A 15,455-nucleotide genomic window follows, 5' to 3' on the forward strand; every position below is an offset into this window, starting at 1 on the left:
AATTAACTACTCTTCATGGAACTGAAGTGTTTTTTTACTTTTAGCTAATATTGGCGGCTGGCGTTTGTGGTGCCGATAGTAGATTACCTTGCTTCCTAACCGGCGTCTAAATCTCTCCAAATTGTAATGAATGTAATGTAATTATTTAATAAACTAGTTTTTCCGAATTACACATGTTTAGTAAAGAATCTTATAAATTGTTTGTTCAATACAAAAATACTTTTTGTACCTAATATAAAATAAATATAAATATTGTGAAATAATAAAAAGAATTATACATTTTTCGTTTTGGTTGTATTGCTTGAGAAACATACCTATCTAAATTCCCTTGAAAGCGCAATAGAAGTAAAGCAAACTACTTTACGCGAAATGGGGATAAAATAAATACTTACATAAATTAGCATTGGGGATGTGTCAACCCTCCCCTGCCTACCCTTTGTCAATGTTTTTAGAAACTGGAACAAAGAATAAACATTATCATATATTACAACGCGCTGCTAGTACGTTCATTTGTTTTAATTAATGAATATTTTCCAGATTCCTTTGATAATAAATTGGTCAATTACAATATAATATATTATATATATTGCAGTTATATCTACCATCAAACGCAGACCATCTGTGTACCATGTCTATTTATAAATAGCTCTACGCGTTTTTACCTTACTAACCTTACTCGATTGAAAGGTAGAATAGAAATTAAATAAATAACTTTGATTATGTATGTTAACTTTCAATCTTTGGTGGAATTTACATTATATCAAAGAAAATAAAATAACCAATTTAACAATGATTAAAACCGTCTTCATCCAATTCAATATTATGATATTCGCAAAAATATTGAATCATTGCGGCGGTGAAGGTTCCATACTAGACGATTATTTAAAGCTTACCTTCCAAGAAAAATAGAGTAAAGACAATATAAAGTTAAAAAAAATAAACAGACACATCTGTCGTCAGACTCTACAAGTATTCAAGTCTACGACTATTGTAATTATACGATTATTTTGTTAGGAATTTAGATTTATTTTTTATTACCGTCAAGTCACGTGAGCTCAGCTCGTCTACTAAAATGTATGCAATATGGTACGTAGGCTTAAAAGGCGAAGCCTTAAATCCTTTGCGCATAATATTATTATTGTCTATGACTGCAGCTTTGTCTAAAATAATTTATTATAATTAAATATAATTAAAAAAAATAATTTTGTGCCATTCAATTACATAATAAATATAAACAAGTAGATTGTTTTAAAAATAAAAATAAATTTTATTGACGTGTATAAATGTTTATAAAGATACATTTTATACTCATCAATAAATTTTATATCGTCAGTAAACTATTAAAATTTCATCGATTTGGTGTGTCGTTGGTATTAGTGTGTACCTATTCATCAGTAGTAATATCGTATTATCTTCTCATTTCCTGTAAGTATCTTTACCTGACAAGTGTGCTCTTTTCCACTGATATCCACAACGTACCTCTTTCTAAAAGTCACCCTTCGTCGATGGTATATAGGCATACTAGCATATTATTAAGGACGCATTTTTTCATTTAAGCATTTAAGACACGATTTTTATTTCAATATAATATTCTAAGATTTTATCTGTTCAAGAATAAGCAATTAAATTGACCCAGTTAAAAAAATCATTTATTCAATCATTGTTAGGTTTTTTAAGCTTAATACAATGACTACTAATAATAAAATGTACTGAAAATAATGGCGGATTTGAAACGAAAATCAATTATTAGAAATTTACAAGATTGTATTTTTTGTGGAATAATTACTAACACAATGTTCTAAACGAATCACTTGGATTTGTTTAAATTAATATTGTCACTATAAAAATGATAAACCTGTCAGAGTTTTTTTTTTCGTTAAACCATTTATTTATCAATTTATTCTCCAACCACTGGGTCCTCCCACTTCTTCATTTCCTTATCTCAGAGCCTCACCGTTTCACTGGCTCCGCATAAATTTACTATCGTCTTCCCTGTCACCGCACTTTGCCATACAACTCTTTGTCCCCTGCCAACATTTCAAAACTACTTTGCCTTACAAGTAAATTACATTTTGGAGTCATAAAAAGTATTCCCGGATTACATGTATATTTTTAAACCGTGTACAAAATAGCTCCGCGTAATTTTTAAATGTATCGATTTCCTTTTTGTTGTTATGTGATACGATATCCTTGAAAAATAACAAGTTAACTCACAATTATGTTGTTAGAGTTGTAGACATACATACTTAAATAGTTTTTTACAAGAATTGGTTGTACGTTATTTACTTAACATAGATCCACCCTCTTGATGAAAATACTGTCCCCATAATTATAAAGCCAGCTTTTCGACAAAAATCACAAATTGAGTTAGTGTACGGATAATGCTCTACGAGAAATTCTGAACCATTTGAGCACAAGTTAAAAGCAGTATAAAATTTATTTCAGTCTAAAAATCAACATAATTATTGTTTTTCATTTTTTTCACGAAAACGTAGTTATTCTAAACTAGAAGGCAGTATAACGAGCTTCATTAGCAAAAACACAGCATCAATTGAAAATATACTGGTTTTTGCTTATACCATAAATCAAAAGATTCATCCATATTATTAAATAATTTCTTAAGAAAAGTTGAAAAAACGTGAATGTCTCATTATCTCAAAATGCGACTTTGGCAAATAGCTGTATTTTTTCTTACGGGGGCAGAATAGGTATACAAACAATTTTTACTTTACGTTTATTATTATTATATTATTATACCTACGTGTATTAGATTATTTTTAACGCATGAGAGAAAACATATGAACATCTTTAAGAGAGAACAAGACAGTGAAAAATACGTAGGTATATGTATACATAAATGCAAAAACAAAATTTGAAAAATCGTTTATTTTAATCGGATCGTGAAAGAAAACAATTGATACTCTCATAATAGCTTACAGTTCGTAACGTAACGTTCGCTGTTGAATATACTATGCATAAAATAATTTTTATTCTAATACGTAGTAATGTGTTTTATCTTTGCTTGTGTGTATTATCCTCACAAAAAGACGATGTTTTCTTTCTTATATTTCTAGTAATATTTTTCTTCTGAAATAATAATACTTTCATTATAATTATTTTTGAAAACGATGTTAACATATTTAACTTTACTTTAAAATTGAATATAACAAAAACATTTGTCAGAAAGTTTCCATGTCATTGGGCAATAAGCTGATATATAAGTAAGTAAATTATCAAGTAAAATCACATAAAGTAGAAGCAAAATGCCTAAACTGAACAACATGATAATAATTAATTTAATCACTCGTCAAATGTCTTTTTGTTGCATACCTGTGGATAATATTCAATTCTCAGGTTACAAGAAAGATTGGTGAAAAATCCCTTGGCAAAATTTTATATTTTAGAACTTTTTGAAAGTTACTTGTAAGGTTAGTAGAAATATACCAAATGCACAGTAAAAATAAACATTTCAGAAAAAAATACAAGATTTATAATTCAATTCCTGCTTAAAGCACTTACAAAAAGCGCTGTGGTGTCATAAATCAGTGGTGTTTTGCATTAATTCATACATATTTAACGTCGGCACGCCGAAGCATATGAATAAATGAATCCGCTTGCACCAGCTTTCGAGGATCGCGTGATGCTTAGGGCCTCGTCATCCATCACGGGTTAGAAGCACTACTTTATCCCTCACCCCAAAGCTTTTGCAACAACTACCAACCGCAGAAAGCGCAGGTACTCGCTGAAAGCTCGTCCTTTGATATTGCTGTGCAAGTTTTATTAAATATTTTAATTAAAAGAGGTCAAAACTGATGTTACAAAAACAGTTTATGCAATAATATAGTTTTCGAAGATACTTTGAAAGGATAATAATGAAGAAAAGACTTAAGGCACCTTGTTATAAGTATATATTATTTGTGTGTATAATATATTTTCTGACATATTAATTCACCTGCATGTCATTAATTCATCAGTTGCAGTATTTTATGGCGTGCCATATGATATTTTCTCATCGAGGATTGACCGTAATATATTATGTCTAAATAAGAATCACACACACTCTAATGCACGCCACCCAAGGTATTTTTAAGTTACTCCTCTCAGCACATTACTGAAGGGCGCATACCGTACGTTACGCCACGATATTCGCCTGCATAACGGTTGTGGAAACACAGATTAATTATTAATACGCCCTAAAACCTGATAAGATTAACAATTAGTTGAGTTGAGAGAAAACTAGGGACCGAGAAGGACATAGACCAGGTCTTCAGGCTAATAATTACTAATTTTAATTATTTTTTTAACAAAATTTATCAAGTAATCGGTAGAGCCCAGTTATTAGAGTAGTTCAATCTCTATGTATACTTTATACTCGTATATGTACGTTGTTTTTGATTCTCTTTCACCAGAGCACCATGCAAATTCTATGAAGCGTTTAAGCTTTCACAACTACCAGACGTTTCAATAAGAAGCAATAAGCACAAATAATAATAAACGTGAGTTACTGCATACAGCAATTGTTCCTGCGAGGGCGTCTACGTTGCAACGTATGGAAACTAACTTTTCCGCTATTGTTTAAGAAAAGCCTTAGAAGTGCAGAGCGGCGGCGGCTGTAAAAATAAAGTTTTCCGCCTTACATAAATGAAAATTCTAAGTGCACTGTACTTAGTATACAATTTTAGTAATAATACCTACAATAAACGTATCTACCCTTGATATTACATATTTATATTTCTATATGATATTTTTTCACCATTTAATATGCTGGAGACAGTGTTTATTCTACCAGACCACGGATTTTAACGGTAGTCCTGGCATCAAACATAAACCTAATTATGTTGGGAATGGGACAATTGGGCGTCGCGCTGTCGAATGAAATAAGTAGACGTTTTAAGTAGAGTTTATCCCATATTCATCCATACCCAAGATCAGTCGCCTGTTACCTACTCCAAGCCCATTAAGTATTTTGCAGTGTCACAGTTTTTTTGCCATTGACATTCTCCTTTTGATATCAGTCTCGCATCCATGTGTGTGTATAAAAATGTCATCATCATCATCAGCCGGGGTCAATCCACTGCTAGATGAAGGCCTCCCCAAGCTTCTTCTTACTCTCTCGTTCTTGTGTCATTTGCTGCCACGTATTTCCGCCGAACTTTACCAGTTCGTCAATTCAGCGGCTTTTAGGGCGACCCTGTGGCCGTTTCGTGCCCCTTGGATACCACTGGATGACGGCATTTGTCCAGCGGCCGTCCTTACGGCGAGCAATGTGCCCCGCTCATCTCCATTTCAGCTGTTTGGCAACGTCTATTACATCGCGTACTCCTGTCTGCTTCCTAACCCATTCATTTCTCTTACGGTCCTTTCGCGTGATGCCCAACATACACCTCTCCATGCTCCGCTGTGCGACTCTTAGCCTTTGGACATCTCTCGTGCTGAGGGTCTACGTCTCGTAGCCATACGTGAGCATGGGTAGCACACATTGGTTGAACACCCTACGCTTAAGACATAATGGTAGGTCACTCTTTAAGATACTATTCAGACGTCCGAAAGCACTTCATCCCAGCTTTGTTGTTCGAGCAATTCCATCGTGGATGCTTCCGTCTATGGGTATTTACTGTCCGAGATAGACGTAGCTGCTGACTTGCTCGAGTTAATAATATATAAATACACATTGTTTTATTATATAGTATGTAAGCTTTTGCGTCACTGTATGAAAATAAGAGTATTTTTGTAACAATAATAACGGCGGAATTCATTAAATCTTACCTCACATGATACCAGGCAAACATGCCACGACAAAAGATAAATTTTCCCGAGAAATGCTCTCATGGCGTAACATCATAAATCCATATAAACTAAATAGGTATTCATACATTCATACGACTTAATGAGAATCCCGCCGGGCTTAGAAGGAACGCGAAACATGTAGAACGCTCTTTGTGTGGAAAAGCTCCTAAAAAGCCTTCTTCTTTTCGCGACTCGTTTTTCTTTGCGCATTGTCTAAATATATGTCATGTACGTTTTTATATCATGTACTACTATTTTTTGGCTTCTTCAAAGAAATTTCTCGTCAACCCACACTGTCAAGCGTATTCGTACAAAACTCAATTATAGTTATTTTCAATGTTGCCTTTATTTTTACTTAGTACTCGTAAAAATATTATAATATATATCTGAAGATAAGTTAATTCAAATAAAATAATATTTTATCACAAAATCTTTCGAATTCCTCTACGGTGAACATAATATTATATTGACTGTTATAAATTTCATGAAAAAAAATAATATGTGTAATATGAATATCAATCTGGTTAGACATATTCTTAGTCCTAAATAATTATGCACTTTTTTTTCAAATTCAAGTCTAGGAATTGATTCAAGAGCAGACCGTCCTTCAGTCGAAATGCTTTGTCAGCGTCGCCCGAGCATATCTTGAGAAGCGTCGCGGCGCCGGCTGCCACCTAGGCTTTTCGCTCACGTGCGGAAAAAATGGCGACCCACTTCTCGACACGTGTGATTAACTACCGCCGTACTAATCGCCGGCCACGTGGTGATTGCATTTCTAATTAAAACGTGACTATTTACAGTTTAAAATACTTACTGTAGTTTTGTTAATGGCAACACTTTAATATAGGTACCTACATAATATTTTCTAATCAATCATATCAAGTGTTTAATATTATTAAAAAAAAAAAAAACAGTGGTACGTGTGAATAAAAACTATAACTTCTTTATCAGCACATTGCAGAGAACTGCATGCTTTATGCATGCATTAAAAAAAGGTAACAGAATACAATTAGGGGTTAATTACACAACCAAATTAGATAATATTTTATTAAGTAGGTATGTATGCAGGTTACTCATTACGCACTATATAATATTATTATCTTTCTTTCAAGATAGAGCTTGTTGTTTAAAATTTTAACACGACTTTTTTTTGGGTTGTCATTGTGTGTTCTTCCTCTTTTTACCTAAACATTTAGGGTATGTTACATTGGATATTACCAAAGTATAAAGCAACTGTGTCCTGTTAGGTATATTCCGTTTTAAGTTTATCATAAAGGGTATGTTAAAATAGAAACAACCATTTATCAAAGTATAATTACAATTATTGCCAATATTGTGTATACAATAATATGATATAATTTTATGAGATATATAGGAGGATTTTTATTATATTGTGATAAATTAAGTACCTACTACCAAGTAAATATACAGTCTCTTGAAAAATGTTTTTATTATTTCAAGGGCTACAGGCAGGGTTTATCATTCAAATATGATACTTGAAAATAATAGCATTGAGCTCATGAAATTGATTTAATCCAACGTTACGTATATACTTGTACATACAATCATATATTTACGTAGTCTAAAGGTTGGAATATTTTTTTACTAAATTAATACTATCGATGAATAATACTTTGAATATATACATTCAAATTCAATTCAAATCAAACTCAAATATAATTATTTTACATACTATAATGAAGATGAGAAATTCAAACCGTTCACAGTAAACAGAACTTTTTATTTACAAAGTTTTTAAATTTTCTGTTGAATCATATAAACTTGACTTGACTAGCTTAAACGATCAAAAAAAATTGTACTTGATAGAAATACTGAATAATGAAATGTCATTTCATATTGATCTCCATAGTAACGCGCGTATATATTATTTAACAATTTAGTTGCTAGGACCCCCTAGCAATCAATAATCATATCGAAATAACTTTTCATTCAAAACAGAGTTAACTAAAAATTAATTAAATTCTACTTAAAGATGGCTAAAAGTATTTTAAAAAATGCATTAACATCGTGTTCTGATATATTCTAAAAGTTTCAAATATCTAGCTAGTCGGGCAGTTAGTTAAAAATCGATTGCAAGATTTGTACCGGACAAACAACCACCGGAAAAATTTAATAAGAATACGACCTAATAAAAAAGTTGTAAAATATACTGAGTGATGAGTTAAAAAAAAGTACATGGAAGCACACCGAGTGAACTTAAACTCATTCTCACGTAAGTAAAATTTATATTTCAGTATCAGCGATTTGATTGAGCATAGTAATTGCCTTCCCAATTGGAATTGCCGTCTGCATATTAGGAGGACAAACAACTGATGCTCCCGATTTCTGGGACACAAGTCGACAAGGCAAGAATGGTACAGTTTGCATTTAGGGGAGAGCAGGTAGGGTTCGTACACTTTTTACTTTAAGTCGTATAAAAACAAAACTGTAAGATATTTTAAAATAACTTTAATGTTGCTATATATCCAATATATTTGGCTTTAATAATAGTGAAGTGTAGTTTAGATACAAATCAGCATGGCGAAGCTACGGTAACTTTTCTGAAAAATGGAAAACGTACGAAACTACCCCACACGTGGGGTAGCTTCGTACATAGTGTGGGGCACATTCATACATAATGGGGAACCTTCGTACAGTCAAAGAAAATGCTATTTATTCAATGTAATATATTCATGTATTGAGATCAAAGCTAACACAGAATCAGCCTGCATGTAATAATAATTAACAGTTATTGTTTTTAAAGTGCTTATAACTACTTAGTCATAAAAACATAACACTTTTATTTATTTTTTTGTTAATAAAGGTACGAATAAATCAACATTATAAAATTTACCGTTAGAGTAATAGGTCTTAATCTTATGTATTTAATAGTTGTACTATCCAACATTATACATAGATAGGTCTTTTTCGAAGCTAAATATTATCCGGGCTGTTCTTGCTGTAAAACCAGATTTTGTTAGCGGGAAAACACATACCACATCTGATATGTAAACTGTTCCTTCATCTTTGGTAGTGGGAAAGACAAATTTCCAGGTATGAGGCTTCTTCCTCAAAAATGAAACTTTGTATTCAACGGGACTATATTTTTTAAGCACTTGTCCAAGATAATATAAAACGGTCTTTGTTTTCTTGAACTCTACTATCACAAAGCGTTCTTCTTTGATGTTCTCTGACGTAACTGGAGTTTCATTCTCAGTATCCGATCTTTAGACGTCTCTTCGATGGGAGAACAAGAACTTTCTCTTAAACTCATATTAGCCTCATCCTCACAATCAGTTTCATCCTGACTATCAGTCTTTACAGTTTTATTTTGCCTCTTTGGTTTAGTTGTCCCTGAAGTTTTCTTCTGTCTCTTTGTTTTGGTTCTTGTACCTGACAGTAAATGTAATGCTCGCTTCATCTCCTTAGCCCTTTGTTTCCTCTCTTGCTCTTGCTTCTTCAACTTTTATGCTTTTTATATTTCTTCTAGTCTATTTTTTTCAGGGGTATCTGTATATATTCTCGATTTTCCTGGTAGTTTTCCTTTCCTCGACTTTTTTAACGCATTTCTGTCCACTCTGGGATAGGGCCGGATAATTTCTGGAGTTATTAATCCTACAGTTGATGAAGATGCAGGCACAGTTGTAGGTGATAGCAAGGAGGGTGATACTGGCGCTGAACTCCATGGAAGATCTTATTGAGTAATCTCTGTTTCTGCAAGTAGAGTTTCTGGCACATTGGCATCTTGGCCCGCTGTAGAAGTTGATTGTCCACCTTACGTGGATTCTAACGGCTGCATCTTGCATCATTGCATCTTCATCAACGTCTCCTGTTCTTGTCCCCTTTTTCACATATATTCGCGGCATGGTTCTGTAACAATAATATTTTTGGTGAACAATCTTTCTACTGCCACGCAGTTAGGAATGGGGAGCATTCGTACAGTACGAATCTACCCCACTCATAACTGCACGAAGGTACCCCAAACCGAAAAATCAACAAATTAATTGAAAATAAAAATAACCGCTATAGTTAGCCTAAAATGACTATTTACTTATTAAACGAAGTTATCACTTCATAAACTATATTAAGTCACTTATAACATTCGTGCAAAACTTATAACAGTTAAGCGTGTTCAAAAGTGAATACAAAAAATACTTACGTAGAGCGAAAACACGTATCGGCGTGCTCCGTCGAATCTGTTGGCCGCACTGATGCCCTGCTCCGCAGTTACACTATGCGTATGAGCGGGAGTCACACACACAAACGCGAGCACGCCAATGAATTGGATAGTGAAGATATCGCCACTGTACGAATGCTCCCTGTGTACGAATCATACCTGCTTTCCCCTACACCATGTATAAGTCGGCATAAATATGTAGCTTTTTTGATTTCTTCCAAACTTTAAACTATGCTACCTAAACCCACCCTCACGTTAATATCCAAAGCGAGTTGGTTATACACAATAATATTAACCTCTCAATTACTGTTACTAAGGTTACTTATCTAAGATAATTATCAAGAACACAGAAGTAATACTGTCAAAAATGAAAGAGTTCTCAATTACACCGCCTATAAGTCGGAAAATACGTGTCAAAATAAAAATATATTCCAGCATTAGGACTAGGTACAGTACTTACCCATAAGTCAGTCAATACACAGTAATATTAACCTCCCAATTACTGTGACTAAGGTTACTTATCTAAGATAATTATCAAGAACACATGAGTAAATACACCGCCTATAAGTCGGAAAATACGTGTCAAAATAAAAATATATTCCAGCTTTAGGACTAGGTACAGTACTTACCCATAAGTCAGTCAATACACAGTAATATTAACCTCCCAATTACTGTGACTAAGGTTACTTATCTAAGATAATTATCAAGAACACATGAGTAAATACACCGCCTATAAGTCGGAAAATACGTGTCAAAATAAAAATATATTCCAGCATTAGGACTAGGTACAGTACTTACCCATAAGTCAGTCAATACACAGTAATATTAACCTCCCAATTACTGTGACTAAGGTTACTTATCTAAGATAATTATCAAGAACACATGAGTAAATACACCGCCTATAAGTCGGAAAATACGTGTCAAAATAAAAATATATTCCAGCATTAGGACTAGGTACAGTACTTACCCATAAGTCAGTCAATACACAGTAATATTAACCTCCCAATTACTGTGACTAAGGTTACTTATCTAAGATAATTATCAAGAACACATGAGTAAATACACCGCCTATAAGTCGAAAAATACGTGTCAAAATAAAGATATATTCCAGCATTAGGACTAGGTACAGTACTTACCCATAAGTCAGTCAATTCACAGTAATATTAACCTCCCAATTACTGTGACTAAGGTTACTTATCTAAGATAATTATCAAGAACACATGAGTAAATACACCGCCTATAAGTCGGAAAATACGTGTCAAAATAAAGATATATTCCAGCATTAGGACTAGGTACAGTACTTACCCATAAGTCAGTCAATACACAGTAATATTAACCTCCCAATTACTGTGACTAAGGTTACTTATCTAAGATAATTATCAAGAACACATGAGTAAATACACCGCCTATAAGTTGGAAAATACGTGTCAAAATAAAGATATATTCCAGCATTAGGACTAGGTACAGTACTTACCCATAAGTCAGTCAATACACAGTAATATTAACCTCCCAATTACTGTGACTAAGGTTACTTATCTAAGATAATTATCAAGAACACATGAGTAAATACACCGCCTATAAGTCGGAAAATACGTGTCAAAATAAAGATATATTCCAGCATTAGGACTAGGTACAGTACTTACCCATAAGTCAGTCAATACATAGTAATATTAACCTCCCAATTACTGTGACTAAGGTTACTTATCTAAGATAATTATCAAGAACACATGAGTAAATACACCGCCTATAAGTCGGAAAATACGTGTCAAAATAAAGATATATTCCAGCATTAGGACTAGCTACAGTACTTACCCATAAGTCAGTCAATACACAGTAATATTAACCTCCCAATTACTGTGACTAAGGTTACTTATCTAAGATAATTATCAAGAACACATGAGTAAATACACCGCCTATAAGTCGGAAAATACGTGTCAAAATAAAGATATATTCCAGCATTAGGACTAGGTACAGTACTTACCCATAAGTCAGTCAATACACAGTAATATTTACCTCCCAATTACTGTGACTAAGGTTACTTATCTAAGATAATTATCAAGAACACATGAGTAAATACACCGCCTATAAGTCGGAAAATACGTGTCAAAATAAAGATATATTCCAGCATTAGGACTAGGTACAGTACTTACCCATAAGTCAGTCAATACACAGTAATATTAACCTCCCAATTACTGTGACTAAGGTTACTTATCTAAGATAATTATCAAGAACACATGAGTAAATACACCGCCTATAAGTCGGAAAATACGTGTCAAAATAAAGATATATTCCAGCATTAGGACTAGGTACAGTACTTACCCATAAGTCAGTCAATACACAGTAATATTAACCTCCCAATTACTGTGACTAAGGTTACTTATCTAAGATAATTATCAAGAACACATGAGTAAATACACCGCCTATAAGTCGGAAAATACGTGTCAAAATAAAGATATATTCCAGCATTAGGACTAGGTACAGTACTTACCCATAAGTCAGTCAATACACAGTAATATTAACCTCCCAATTACTGTGACTAAGGTTACTTATCTAAGATAATTATCAAGAACACATGAGTAAATACACCGCCTATAAGTTGGAAAATACGTGTCAAAATAAAGATATATTCCAGCATTAGGACTAGGTACAGTACTTACCCATAAGTCAGTCAATACACAGTAATATTAACCTCCCAATTACTGTGACTAAGGTTACTTATCTAAGATAATTATCAAGAACACATGAGTAAATACACCGCCTATAAGTCGGAAAATACGTGTCAAAATAAAGATATATTCCAGCATTAGGACTAGGTACAGTACTTACCCATAAGTCAGTCAATACATAGTAATATTAACCTCCCAATTACTGTGACTAAGGTTACTTATCTAAGATAATTATCAAGAACACATGAGTAAATACACCGCCTATAAGTCGGAAAATACGTGTCAAAATAAAGATATATTCCAGCATTAGGACTAGGTACAGTACTTACCCATAAGTCAGTCAATACATAGTAATATTAACCTCCCAATTACTGTGACTAAGGTTACTTATCTAAGATAATTATCAAGAACACATGAGTAAATACACCGCCTATAAGTCGGAAAATACGTGTCAAAATAAAGATATATTCCAGCATTAGGACTAGGTACAGTAATTACCCATAAGTCAGTCAGATACAGCAACGGATAATTATACATACAGCCTAAAATTCTTCTTCTTATTGTGCCATCCCCTAGCGGAGGTCGGCCACCATCAAGGCGATCTTATATTTGTCGTCTGCTACCCGGAACAGTTCGGTGGAGCTGCACTCGTACCAATCACGGAGGTTCTTAAGCCACGAAATGCGGCGCCGTCCTCTGCTACGCTTCCCATTGATCTTTCCTTGAATGAGAAGTTGGGGAATGCTGTATTTTTGTCCTCTGATAATGTGGCCGAGGTATTGTAGTTTCCTGGTTTTGATACTACGTAGAACTTCTCGGTCCTTCCCCATTCGATTGTGAACTTCAACATTTGTCACCCGGTCAGTCCAAGGAATTTTGAGGATGCGTCTATACAGCCACATCTCGAAAGCTTCAAATCTCCGTGACATCTCTTGGTTTAGCGTCCATACTTCAGCCTAAAATTAAGAATTCTCAAAAATGTCTTTTGAACCCTCTCCACCCTAATGTTGTAATGCAACAAATAGATAAGCTGTGATGTAAAAATTGTGATATCGCATGTGAAACATTTCACCGTGGCACAGTTCGCCGTGAGCTTTCTTATCGGAAAGAGATGACCATATACTATACGGTCTCCAATTTTATTAGATTAAATATGAACATTAATTGAATTTTCGTAGCTGATTTTGGCAAAATTCATGAATTCAAGAATAAAAATCTAACCTAACCTAACAAATAATGCAGCATATCGTCTATTTTCAAAATTTGTTTGCCACTGGCTTCCTGTGTAAACTGACAAAAATTGTGTATTATTTAGACAATAATCTTATCTCAGTACTATACGACCCAAAGACGTTGACGGTCTTTAACATATTACGACCATAAATTTCCGATACTACGTGTGATAGGGTGAACTGCATACGTACAAATTTCTGGACACGGTAAAAATTATGTAAAAATATACTTAATATTGTGTCACTTGTATCCCCACTTTTAATTCTCAACCATTTTTTATTGATATTAATGTAAAGACTACATAAAAAGATTTTTATTAATCAAAATAAAACAAAATATTATATTATAGGTTACAGATGAATATGACAATATAATTCTTTTGTATATTATTTTATTTCATAAATAATCTCTATTTATACGCTATTAAAGTTTCATATGATTTTGTTCAATAAAATTAATAAACCATTTACGTATATTTTATTGTAAAGAATATAAATTACATATTAATATTGTTATAAGACATTTTTTTCTCTTCTGCTTCCTTGTTTCCGTCATCAATATTGCGTGGGCTGTGCTGTGGTGCTGGGGGTATAACATGACTCTTATTATCAATAGATCTCTTCCGAAGCCTACTAATGGTGATTTCCCTACGAGGAAAATGCAGCTTGTAATTATTAGGAAGTTCTTCTTCAGTGTACAGCCTATCACAAAAGTAAATTCTTCTCAATCTGACATTGGCATGAATTTGGATTCTGCACGTTTCCATATACTTAGTTCCATAAGCTCTCCTGGTGAAGTCGGCCAAATTAAACTGTATTTGATTCCAGCCATCTGTCAAAGCGATGGGCATCGTAGTAGAGAACGTCTTCACTTTTGTTGCAGATTGAAAATTCGATGCGCGGAACCTTCTTCGCATATTCGAATCGTCTATTATTGTCACTTCAAACGTAAAGTACTTCTTTAAGTTTTTAGCAACGATTACTAAAAATGGTAAATGTATTCCGAGGCCTGTTTTGGGATGATTTGGGCTTGAAATATAAGTCGTGGCTACGTTGAATCCCATTATCTCTAATACCAGTGATTTAAGTTCTTGGTCTGTGATACGTTTTATATGTCCGTTTTTCACGTGTGATTCCCATATTGAAAGCGGATTTGAACCCACTGAGTCTAATAATGATATAATACCTTGATTATGAGTATTGAACATGTTCCCTTGTTAATTTATATACAGTTTGACGTTTTTTTTATTACGTACTGTCAGTACAAAATAATGCGTTCTTTTATCTCTAATTCCACAATTCCAAATTTGAAAATATAATATTGAAGCCGATAATGTAGTTTTTAAAAAAACATTTATGGCTATAAAGAATATAAAATTTACAACTGGATCAGTGTTGCCATCTTTTTATATGCTGATTATAGTACAAAGGCGTAAAAATATAGTATTTCGGAAAAATATATAGTACAGGAACATTTTTCGTCTTGGATCCTTTAAAATTATTGTATTTTGGTATATTTTGCGTAAAATTATAGTATTTAACATTTTTCGCGGAATCAAAATTATAGTATTATACTATAATTATAGTACGGTT

The 15,455-nt window shown here is 33.3% G+C and overlaps 1 pseudogene; it reads right to left on the bottom strand.

Annotated features, from left to right (window-relative positions):
• Positions 1–9,287: 9,287 nt before the first annotated feature.
• LOC147074565 (cilia- and flagella-associated protein 20 pseudogene) lies at positions 9,288–15,070 on the bottom strand (annotated as a pseudogene).
• Between the last annotated feature and the right edge of the window lie 385 nt (positions 15,071–15,455).

The sequence above is a fragment of the Rhyacophila brunnea genome, unplaced genomic scaffold, assembly GCF_057557595.1.
Source record: "Rhyacophila brunnea isolate RB1 unplaced genomic scaffold, BYU_Rbru_1.0 scaffold_16, whole genome shotgun sequence".
In the NCBI taxonomy this organism is placed as follows: domain Eukaryota; kingdom Metazoa; phylum Arthropoda; class Insecta; order Trichoptera; family Rhyacophilidae; genus Rhyacophila; species Rhyacophila brunnea.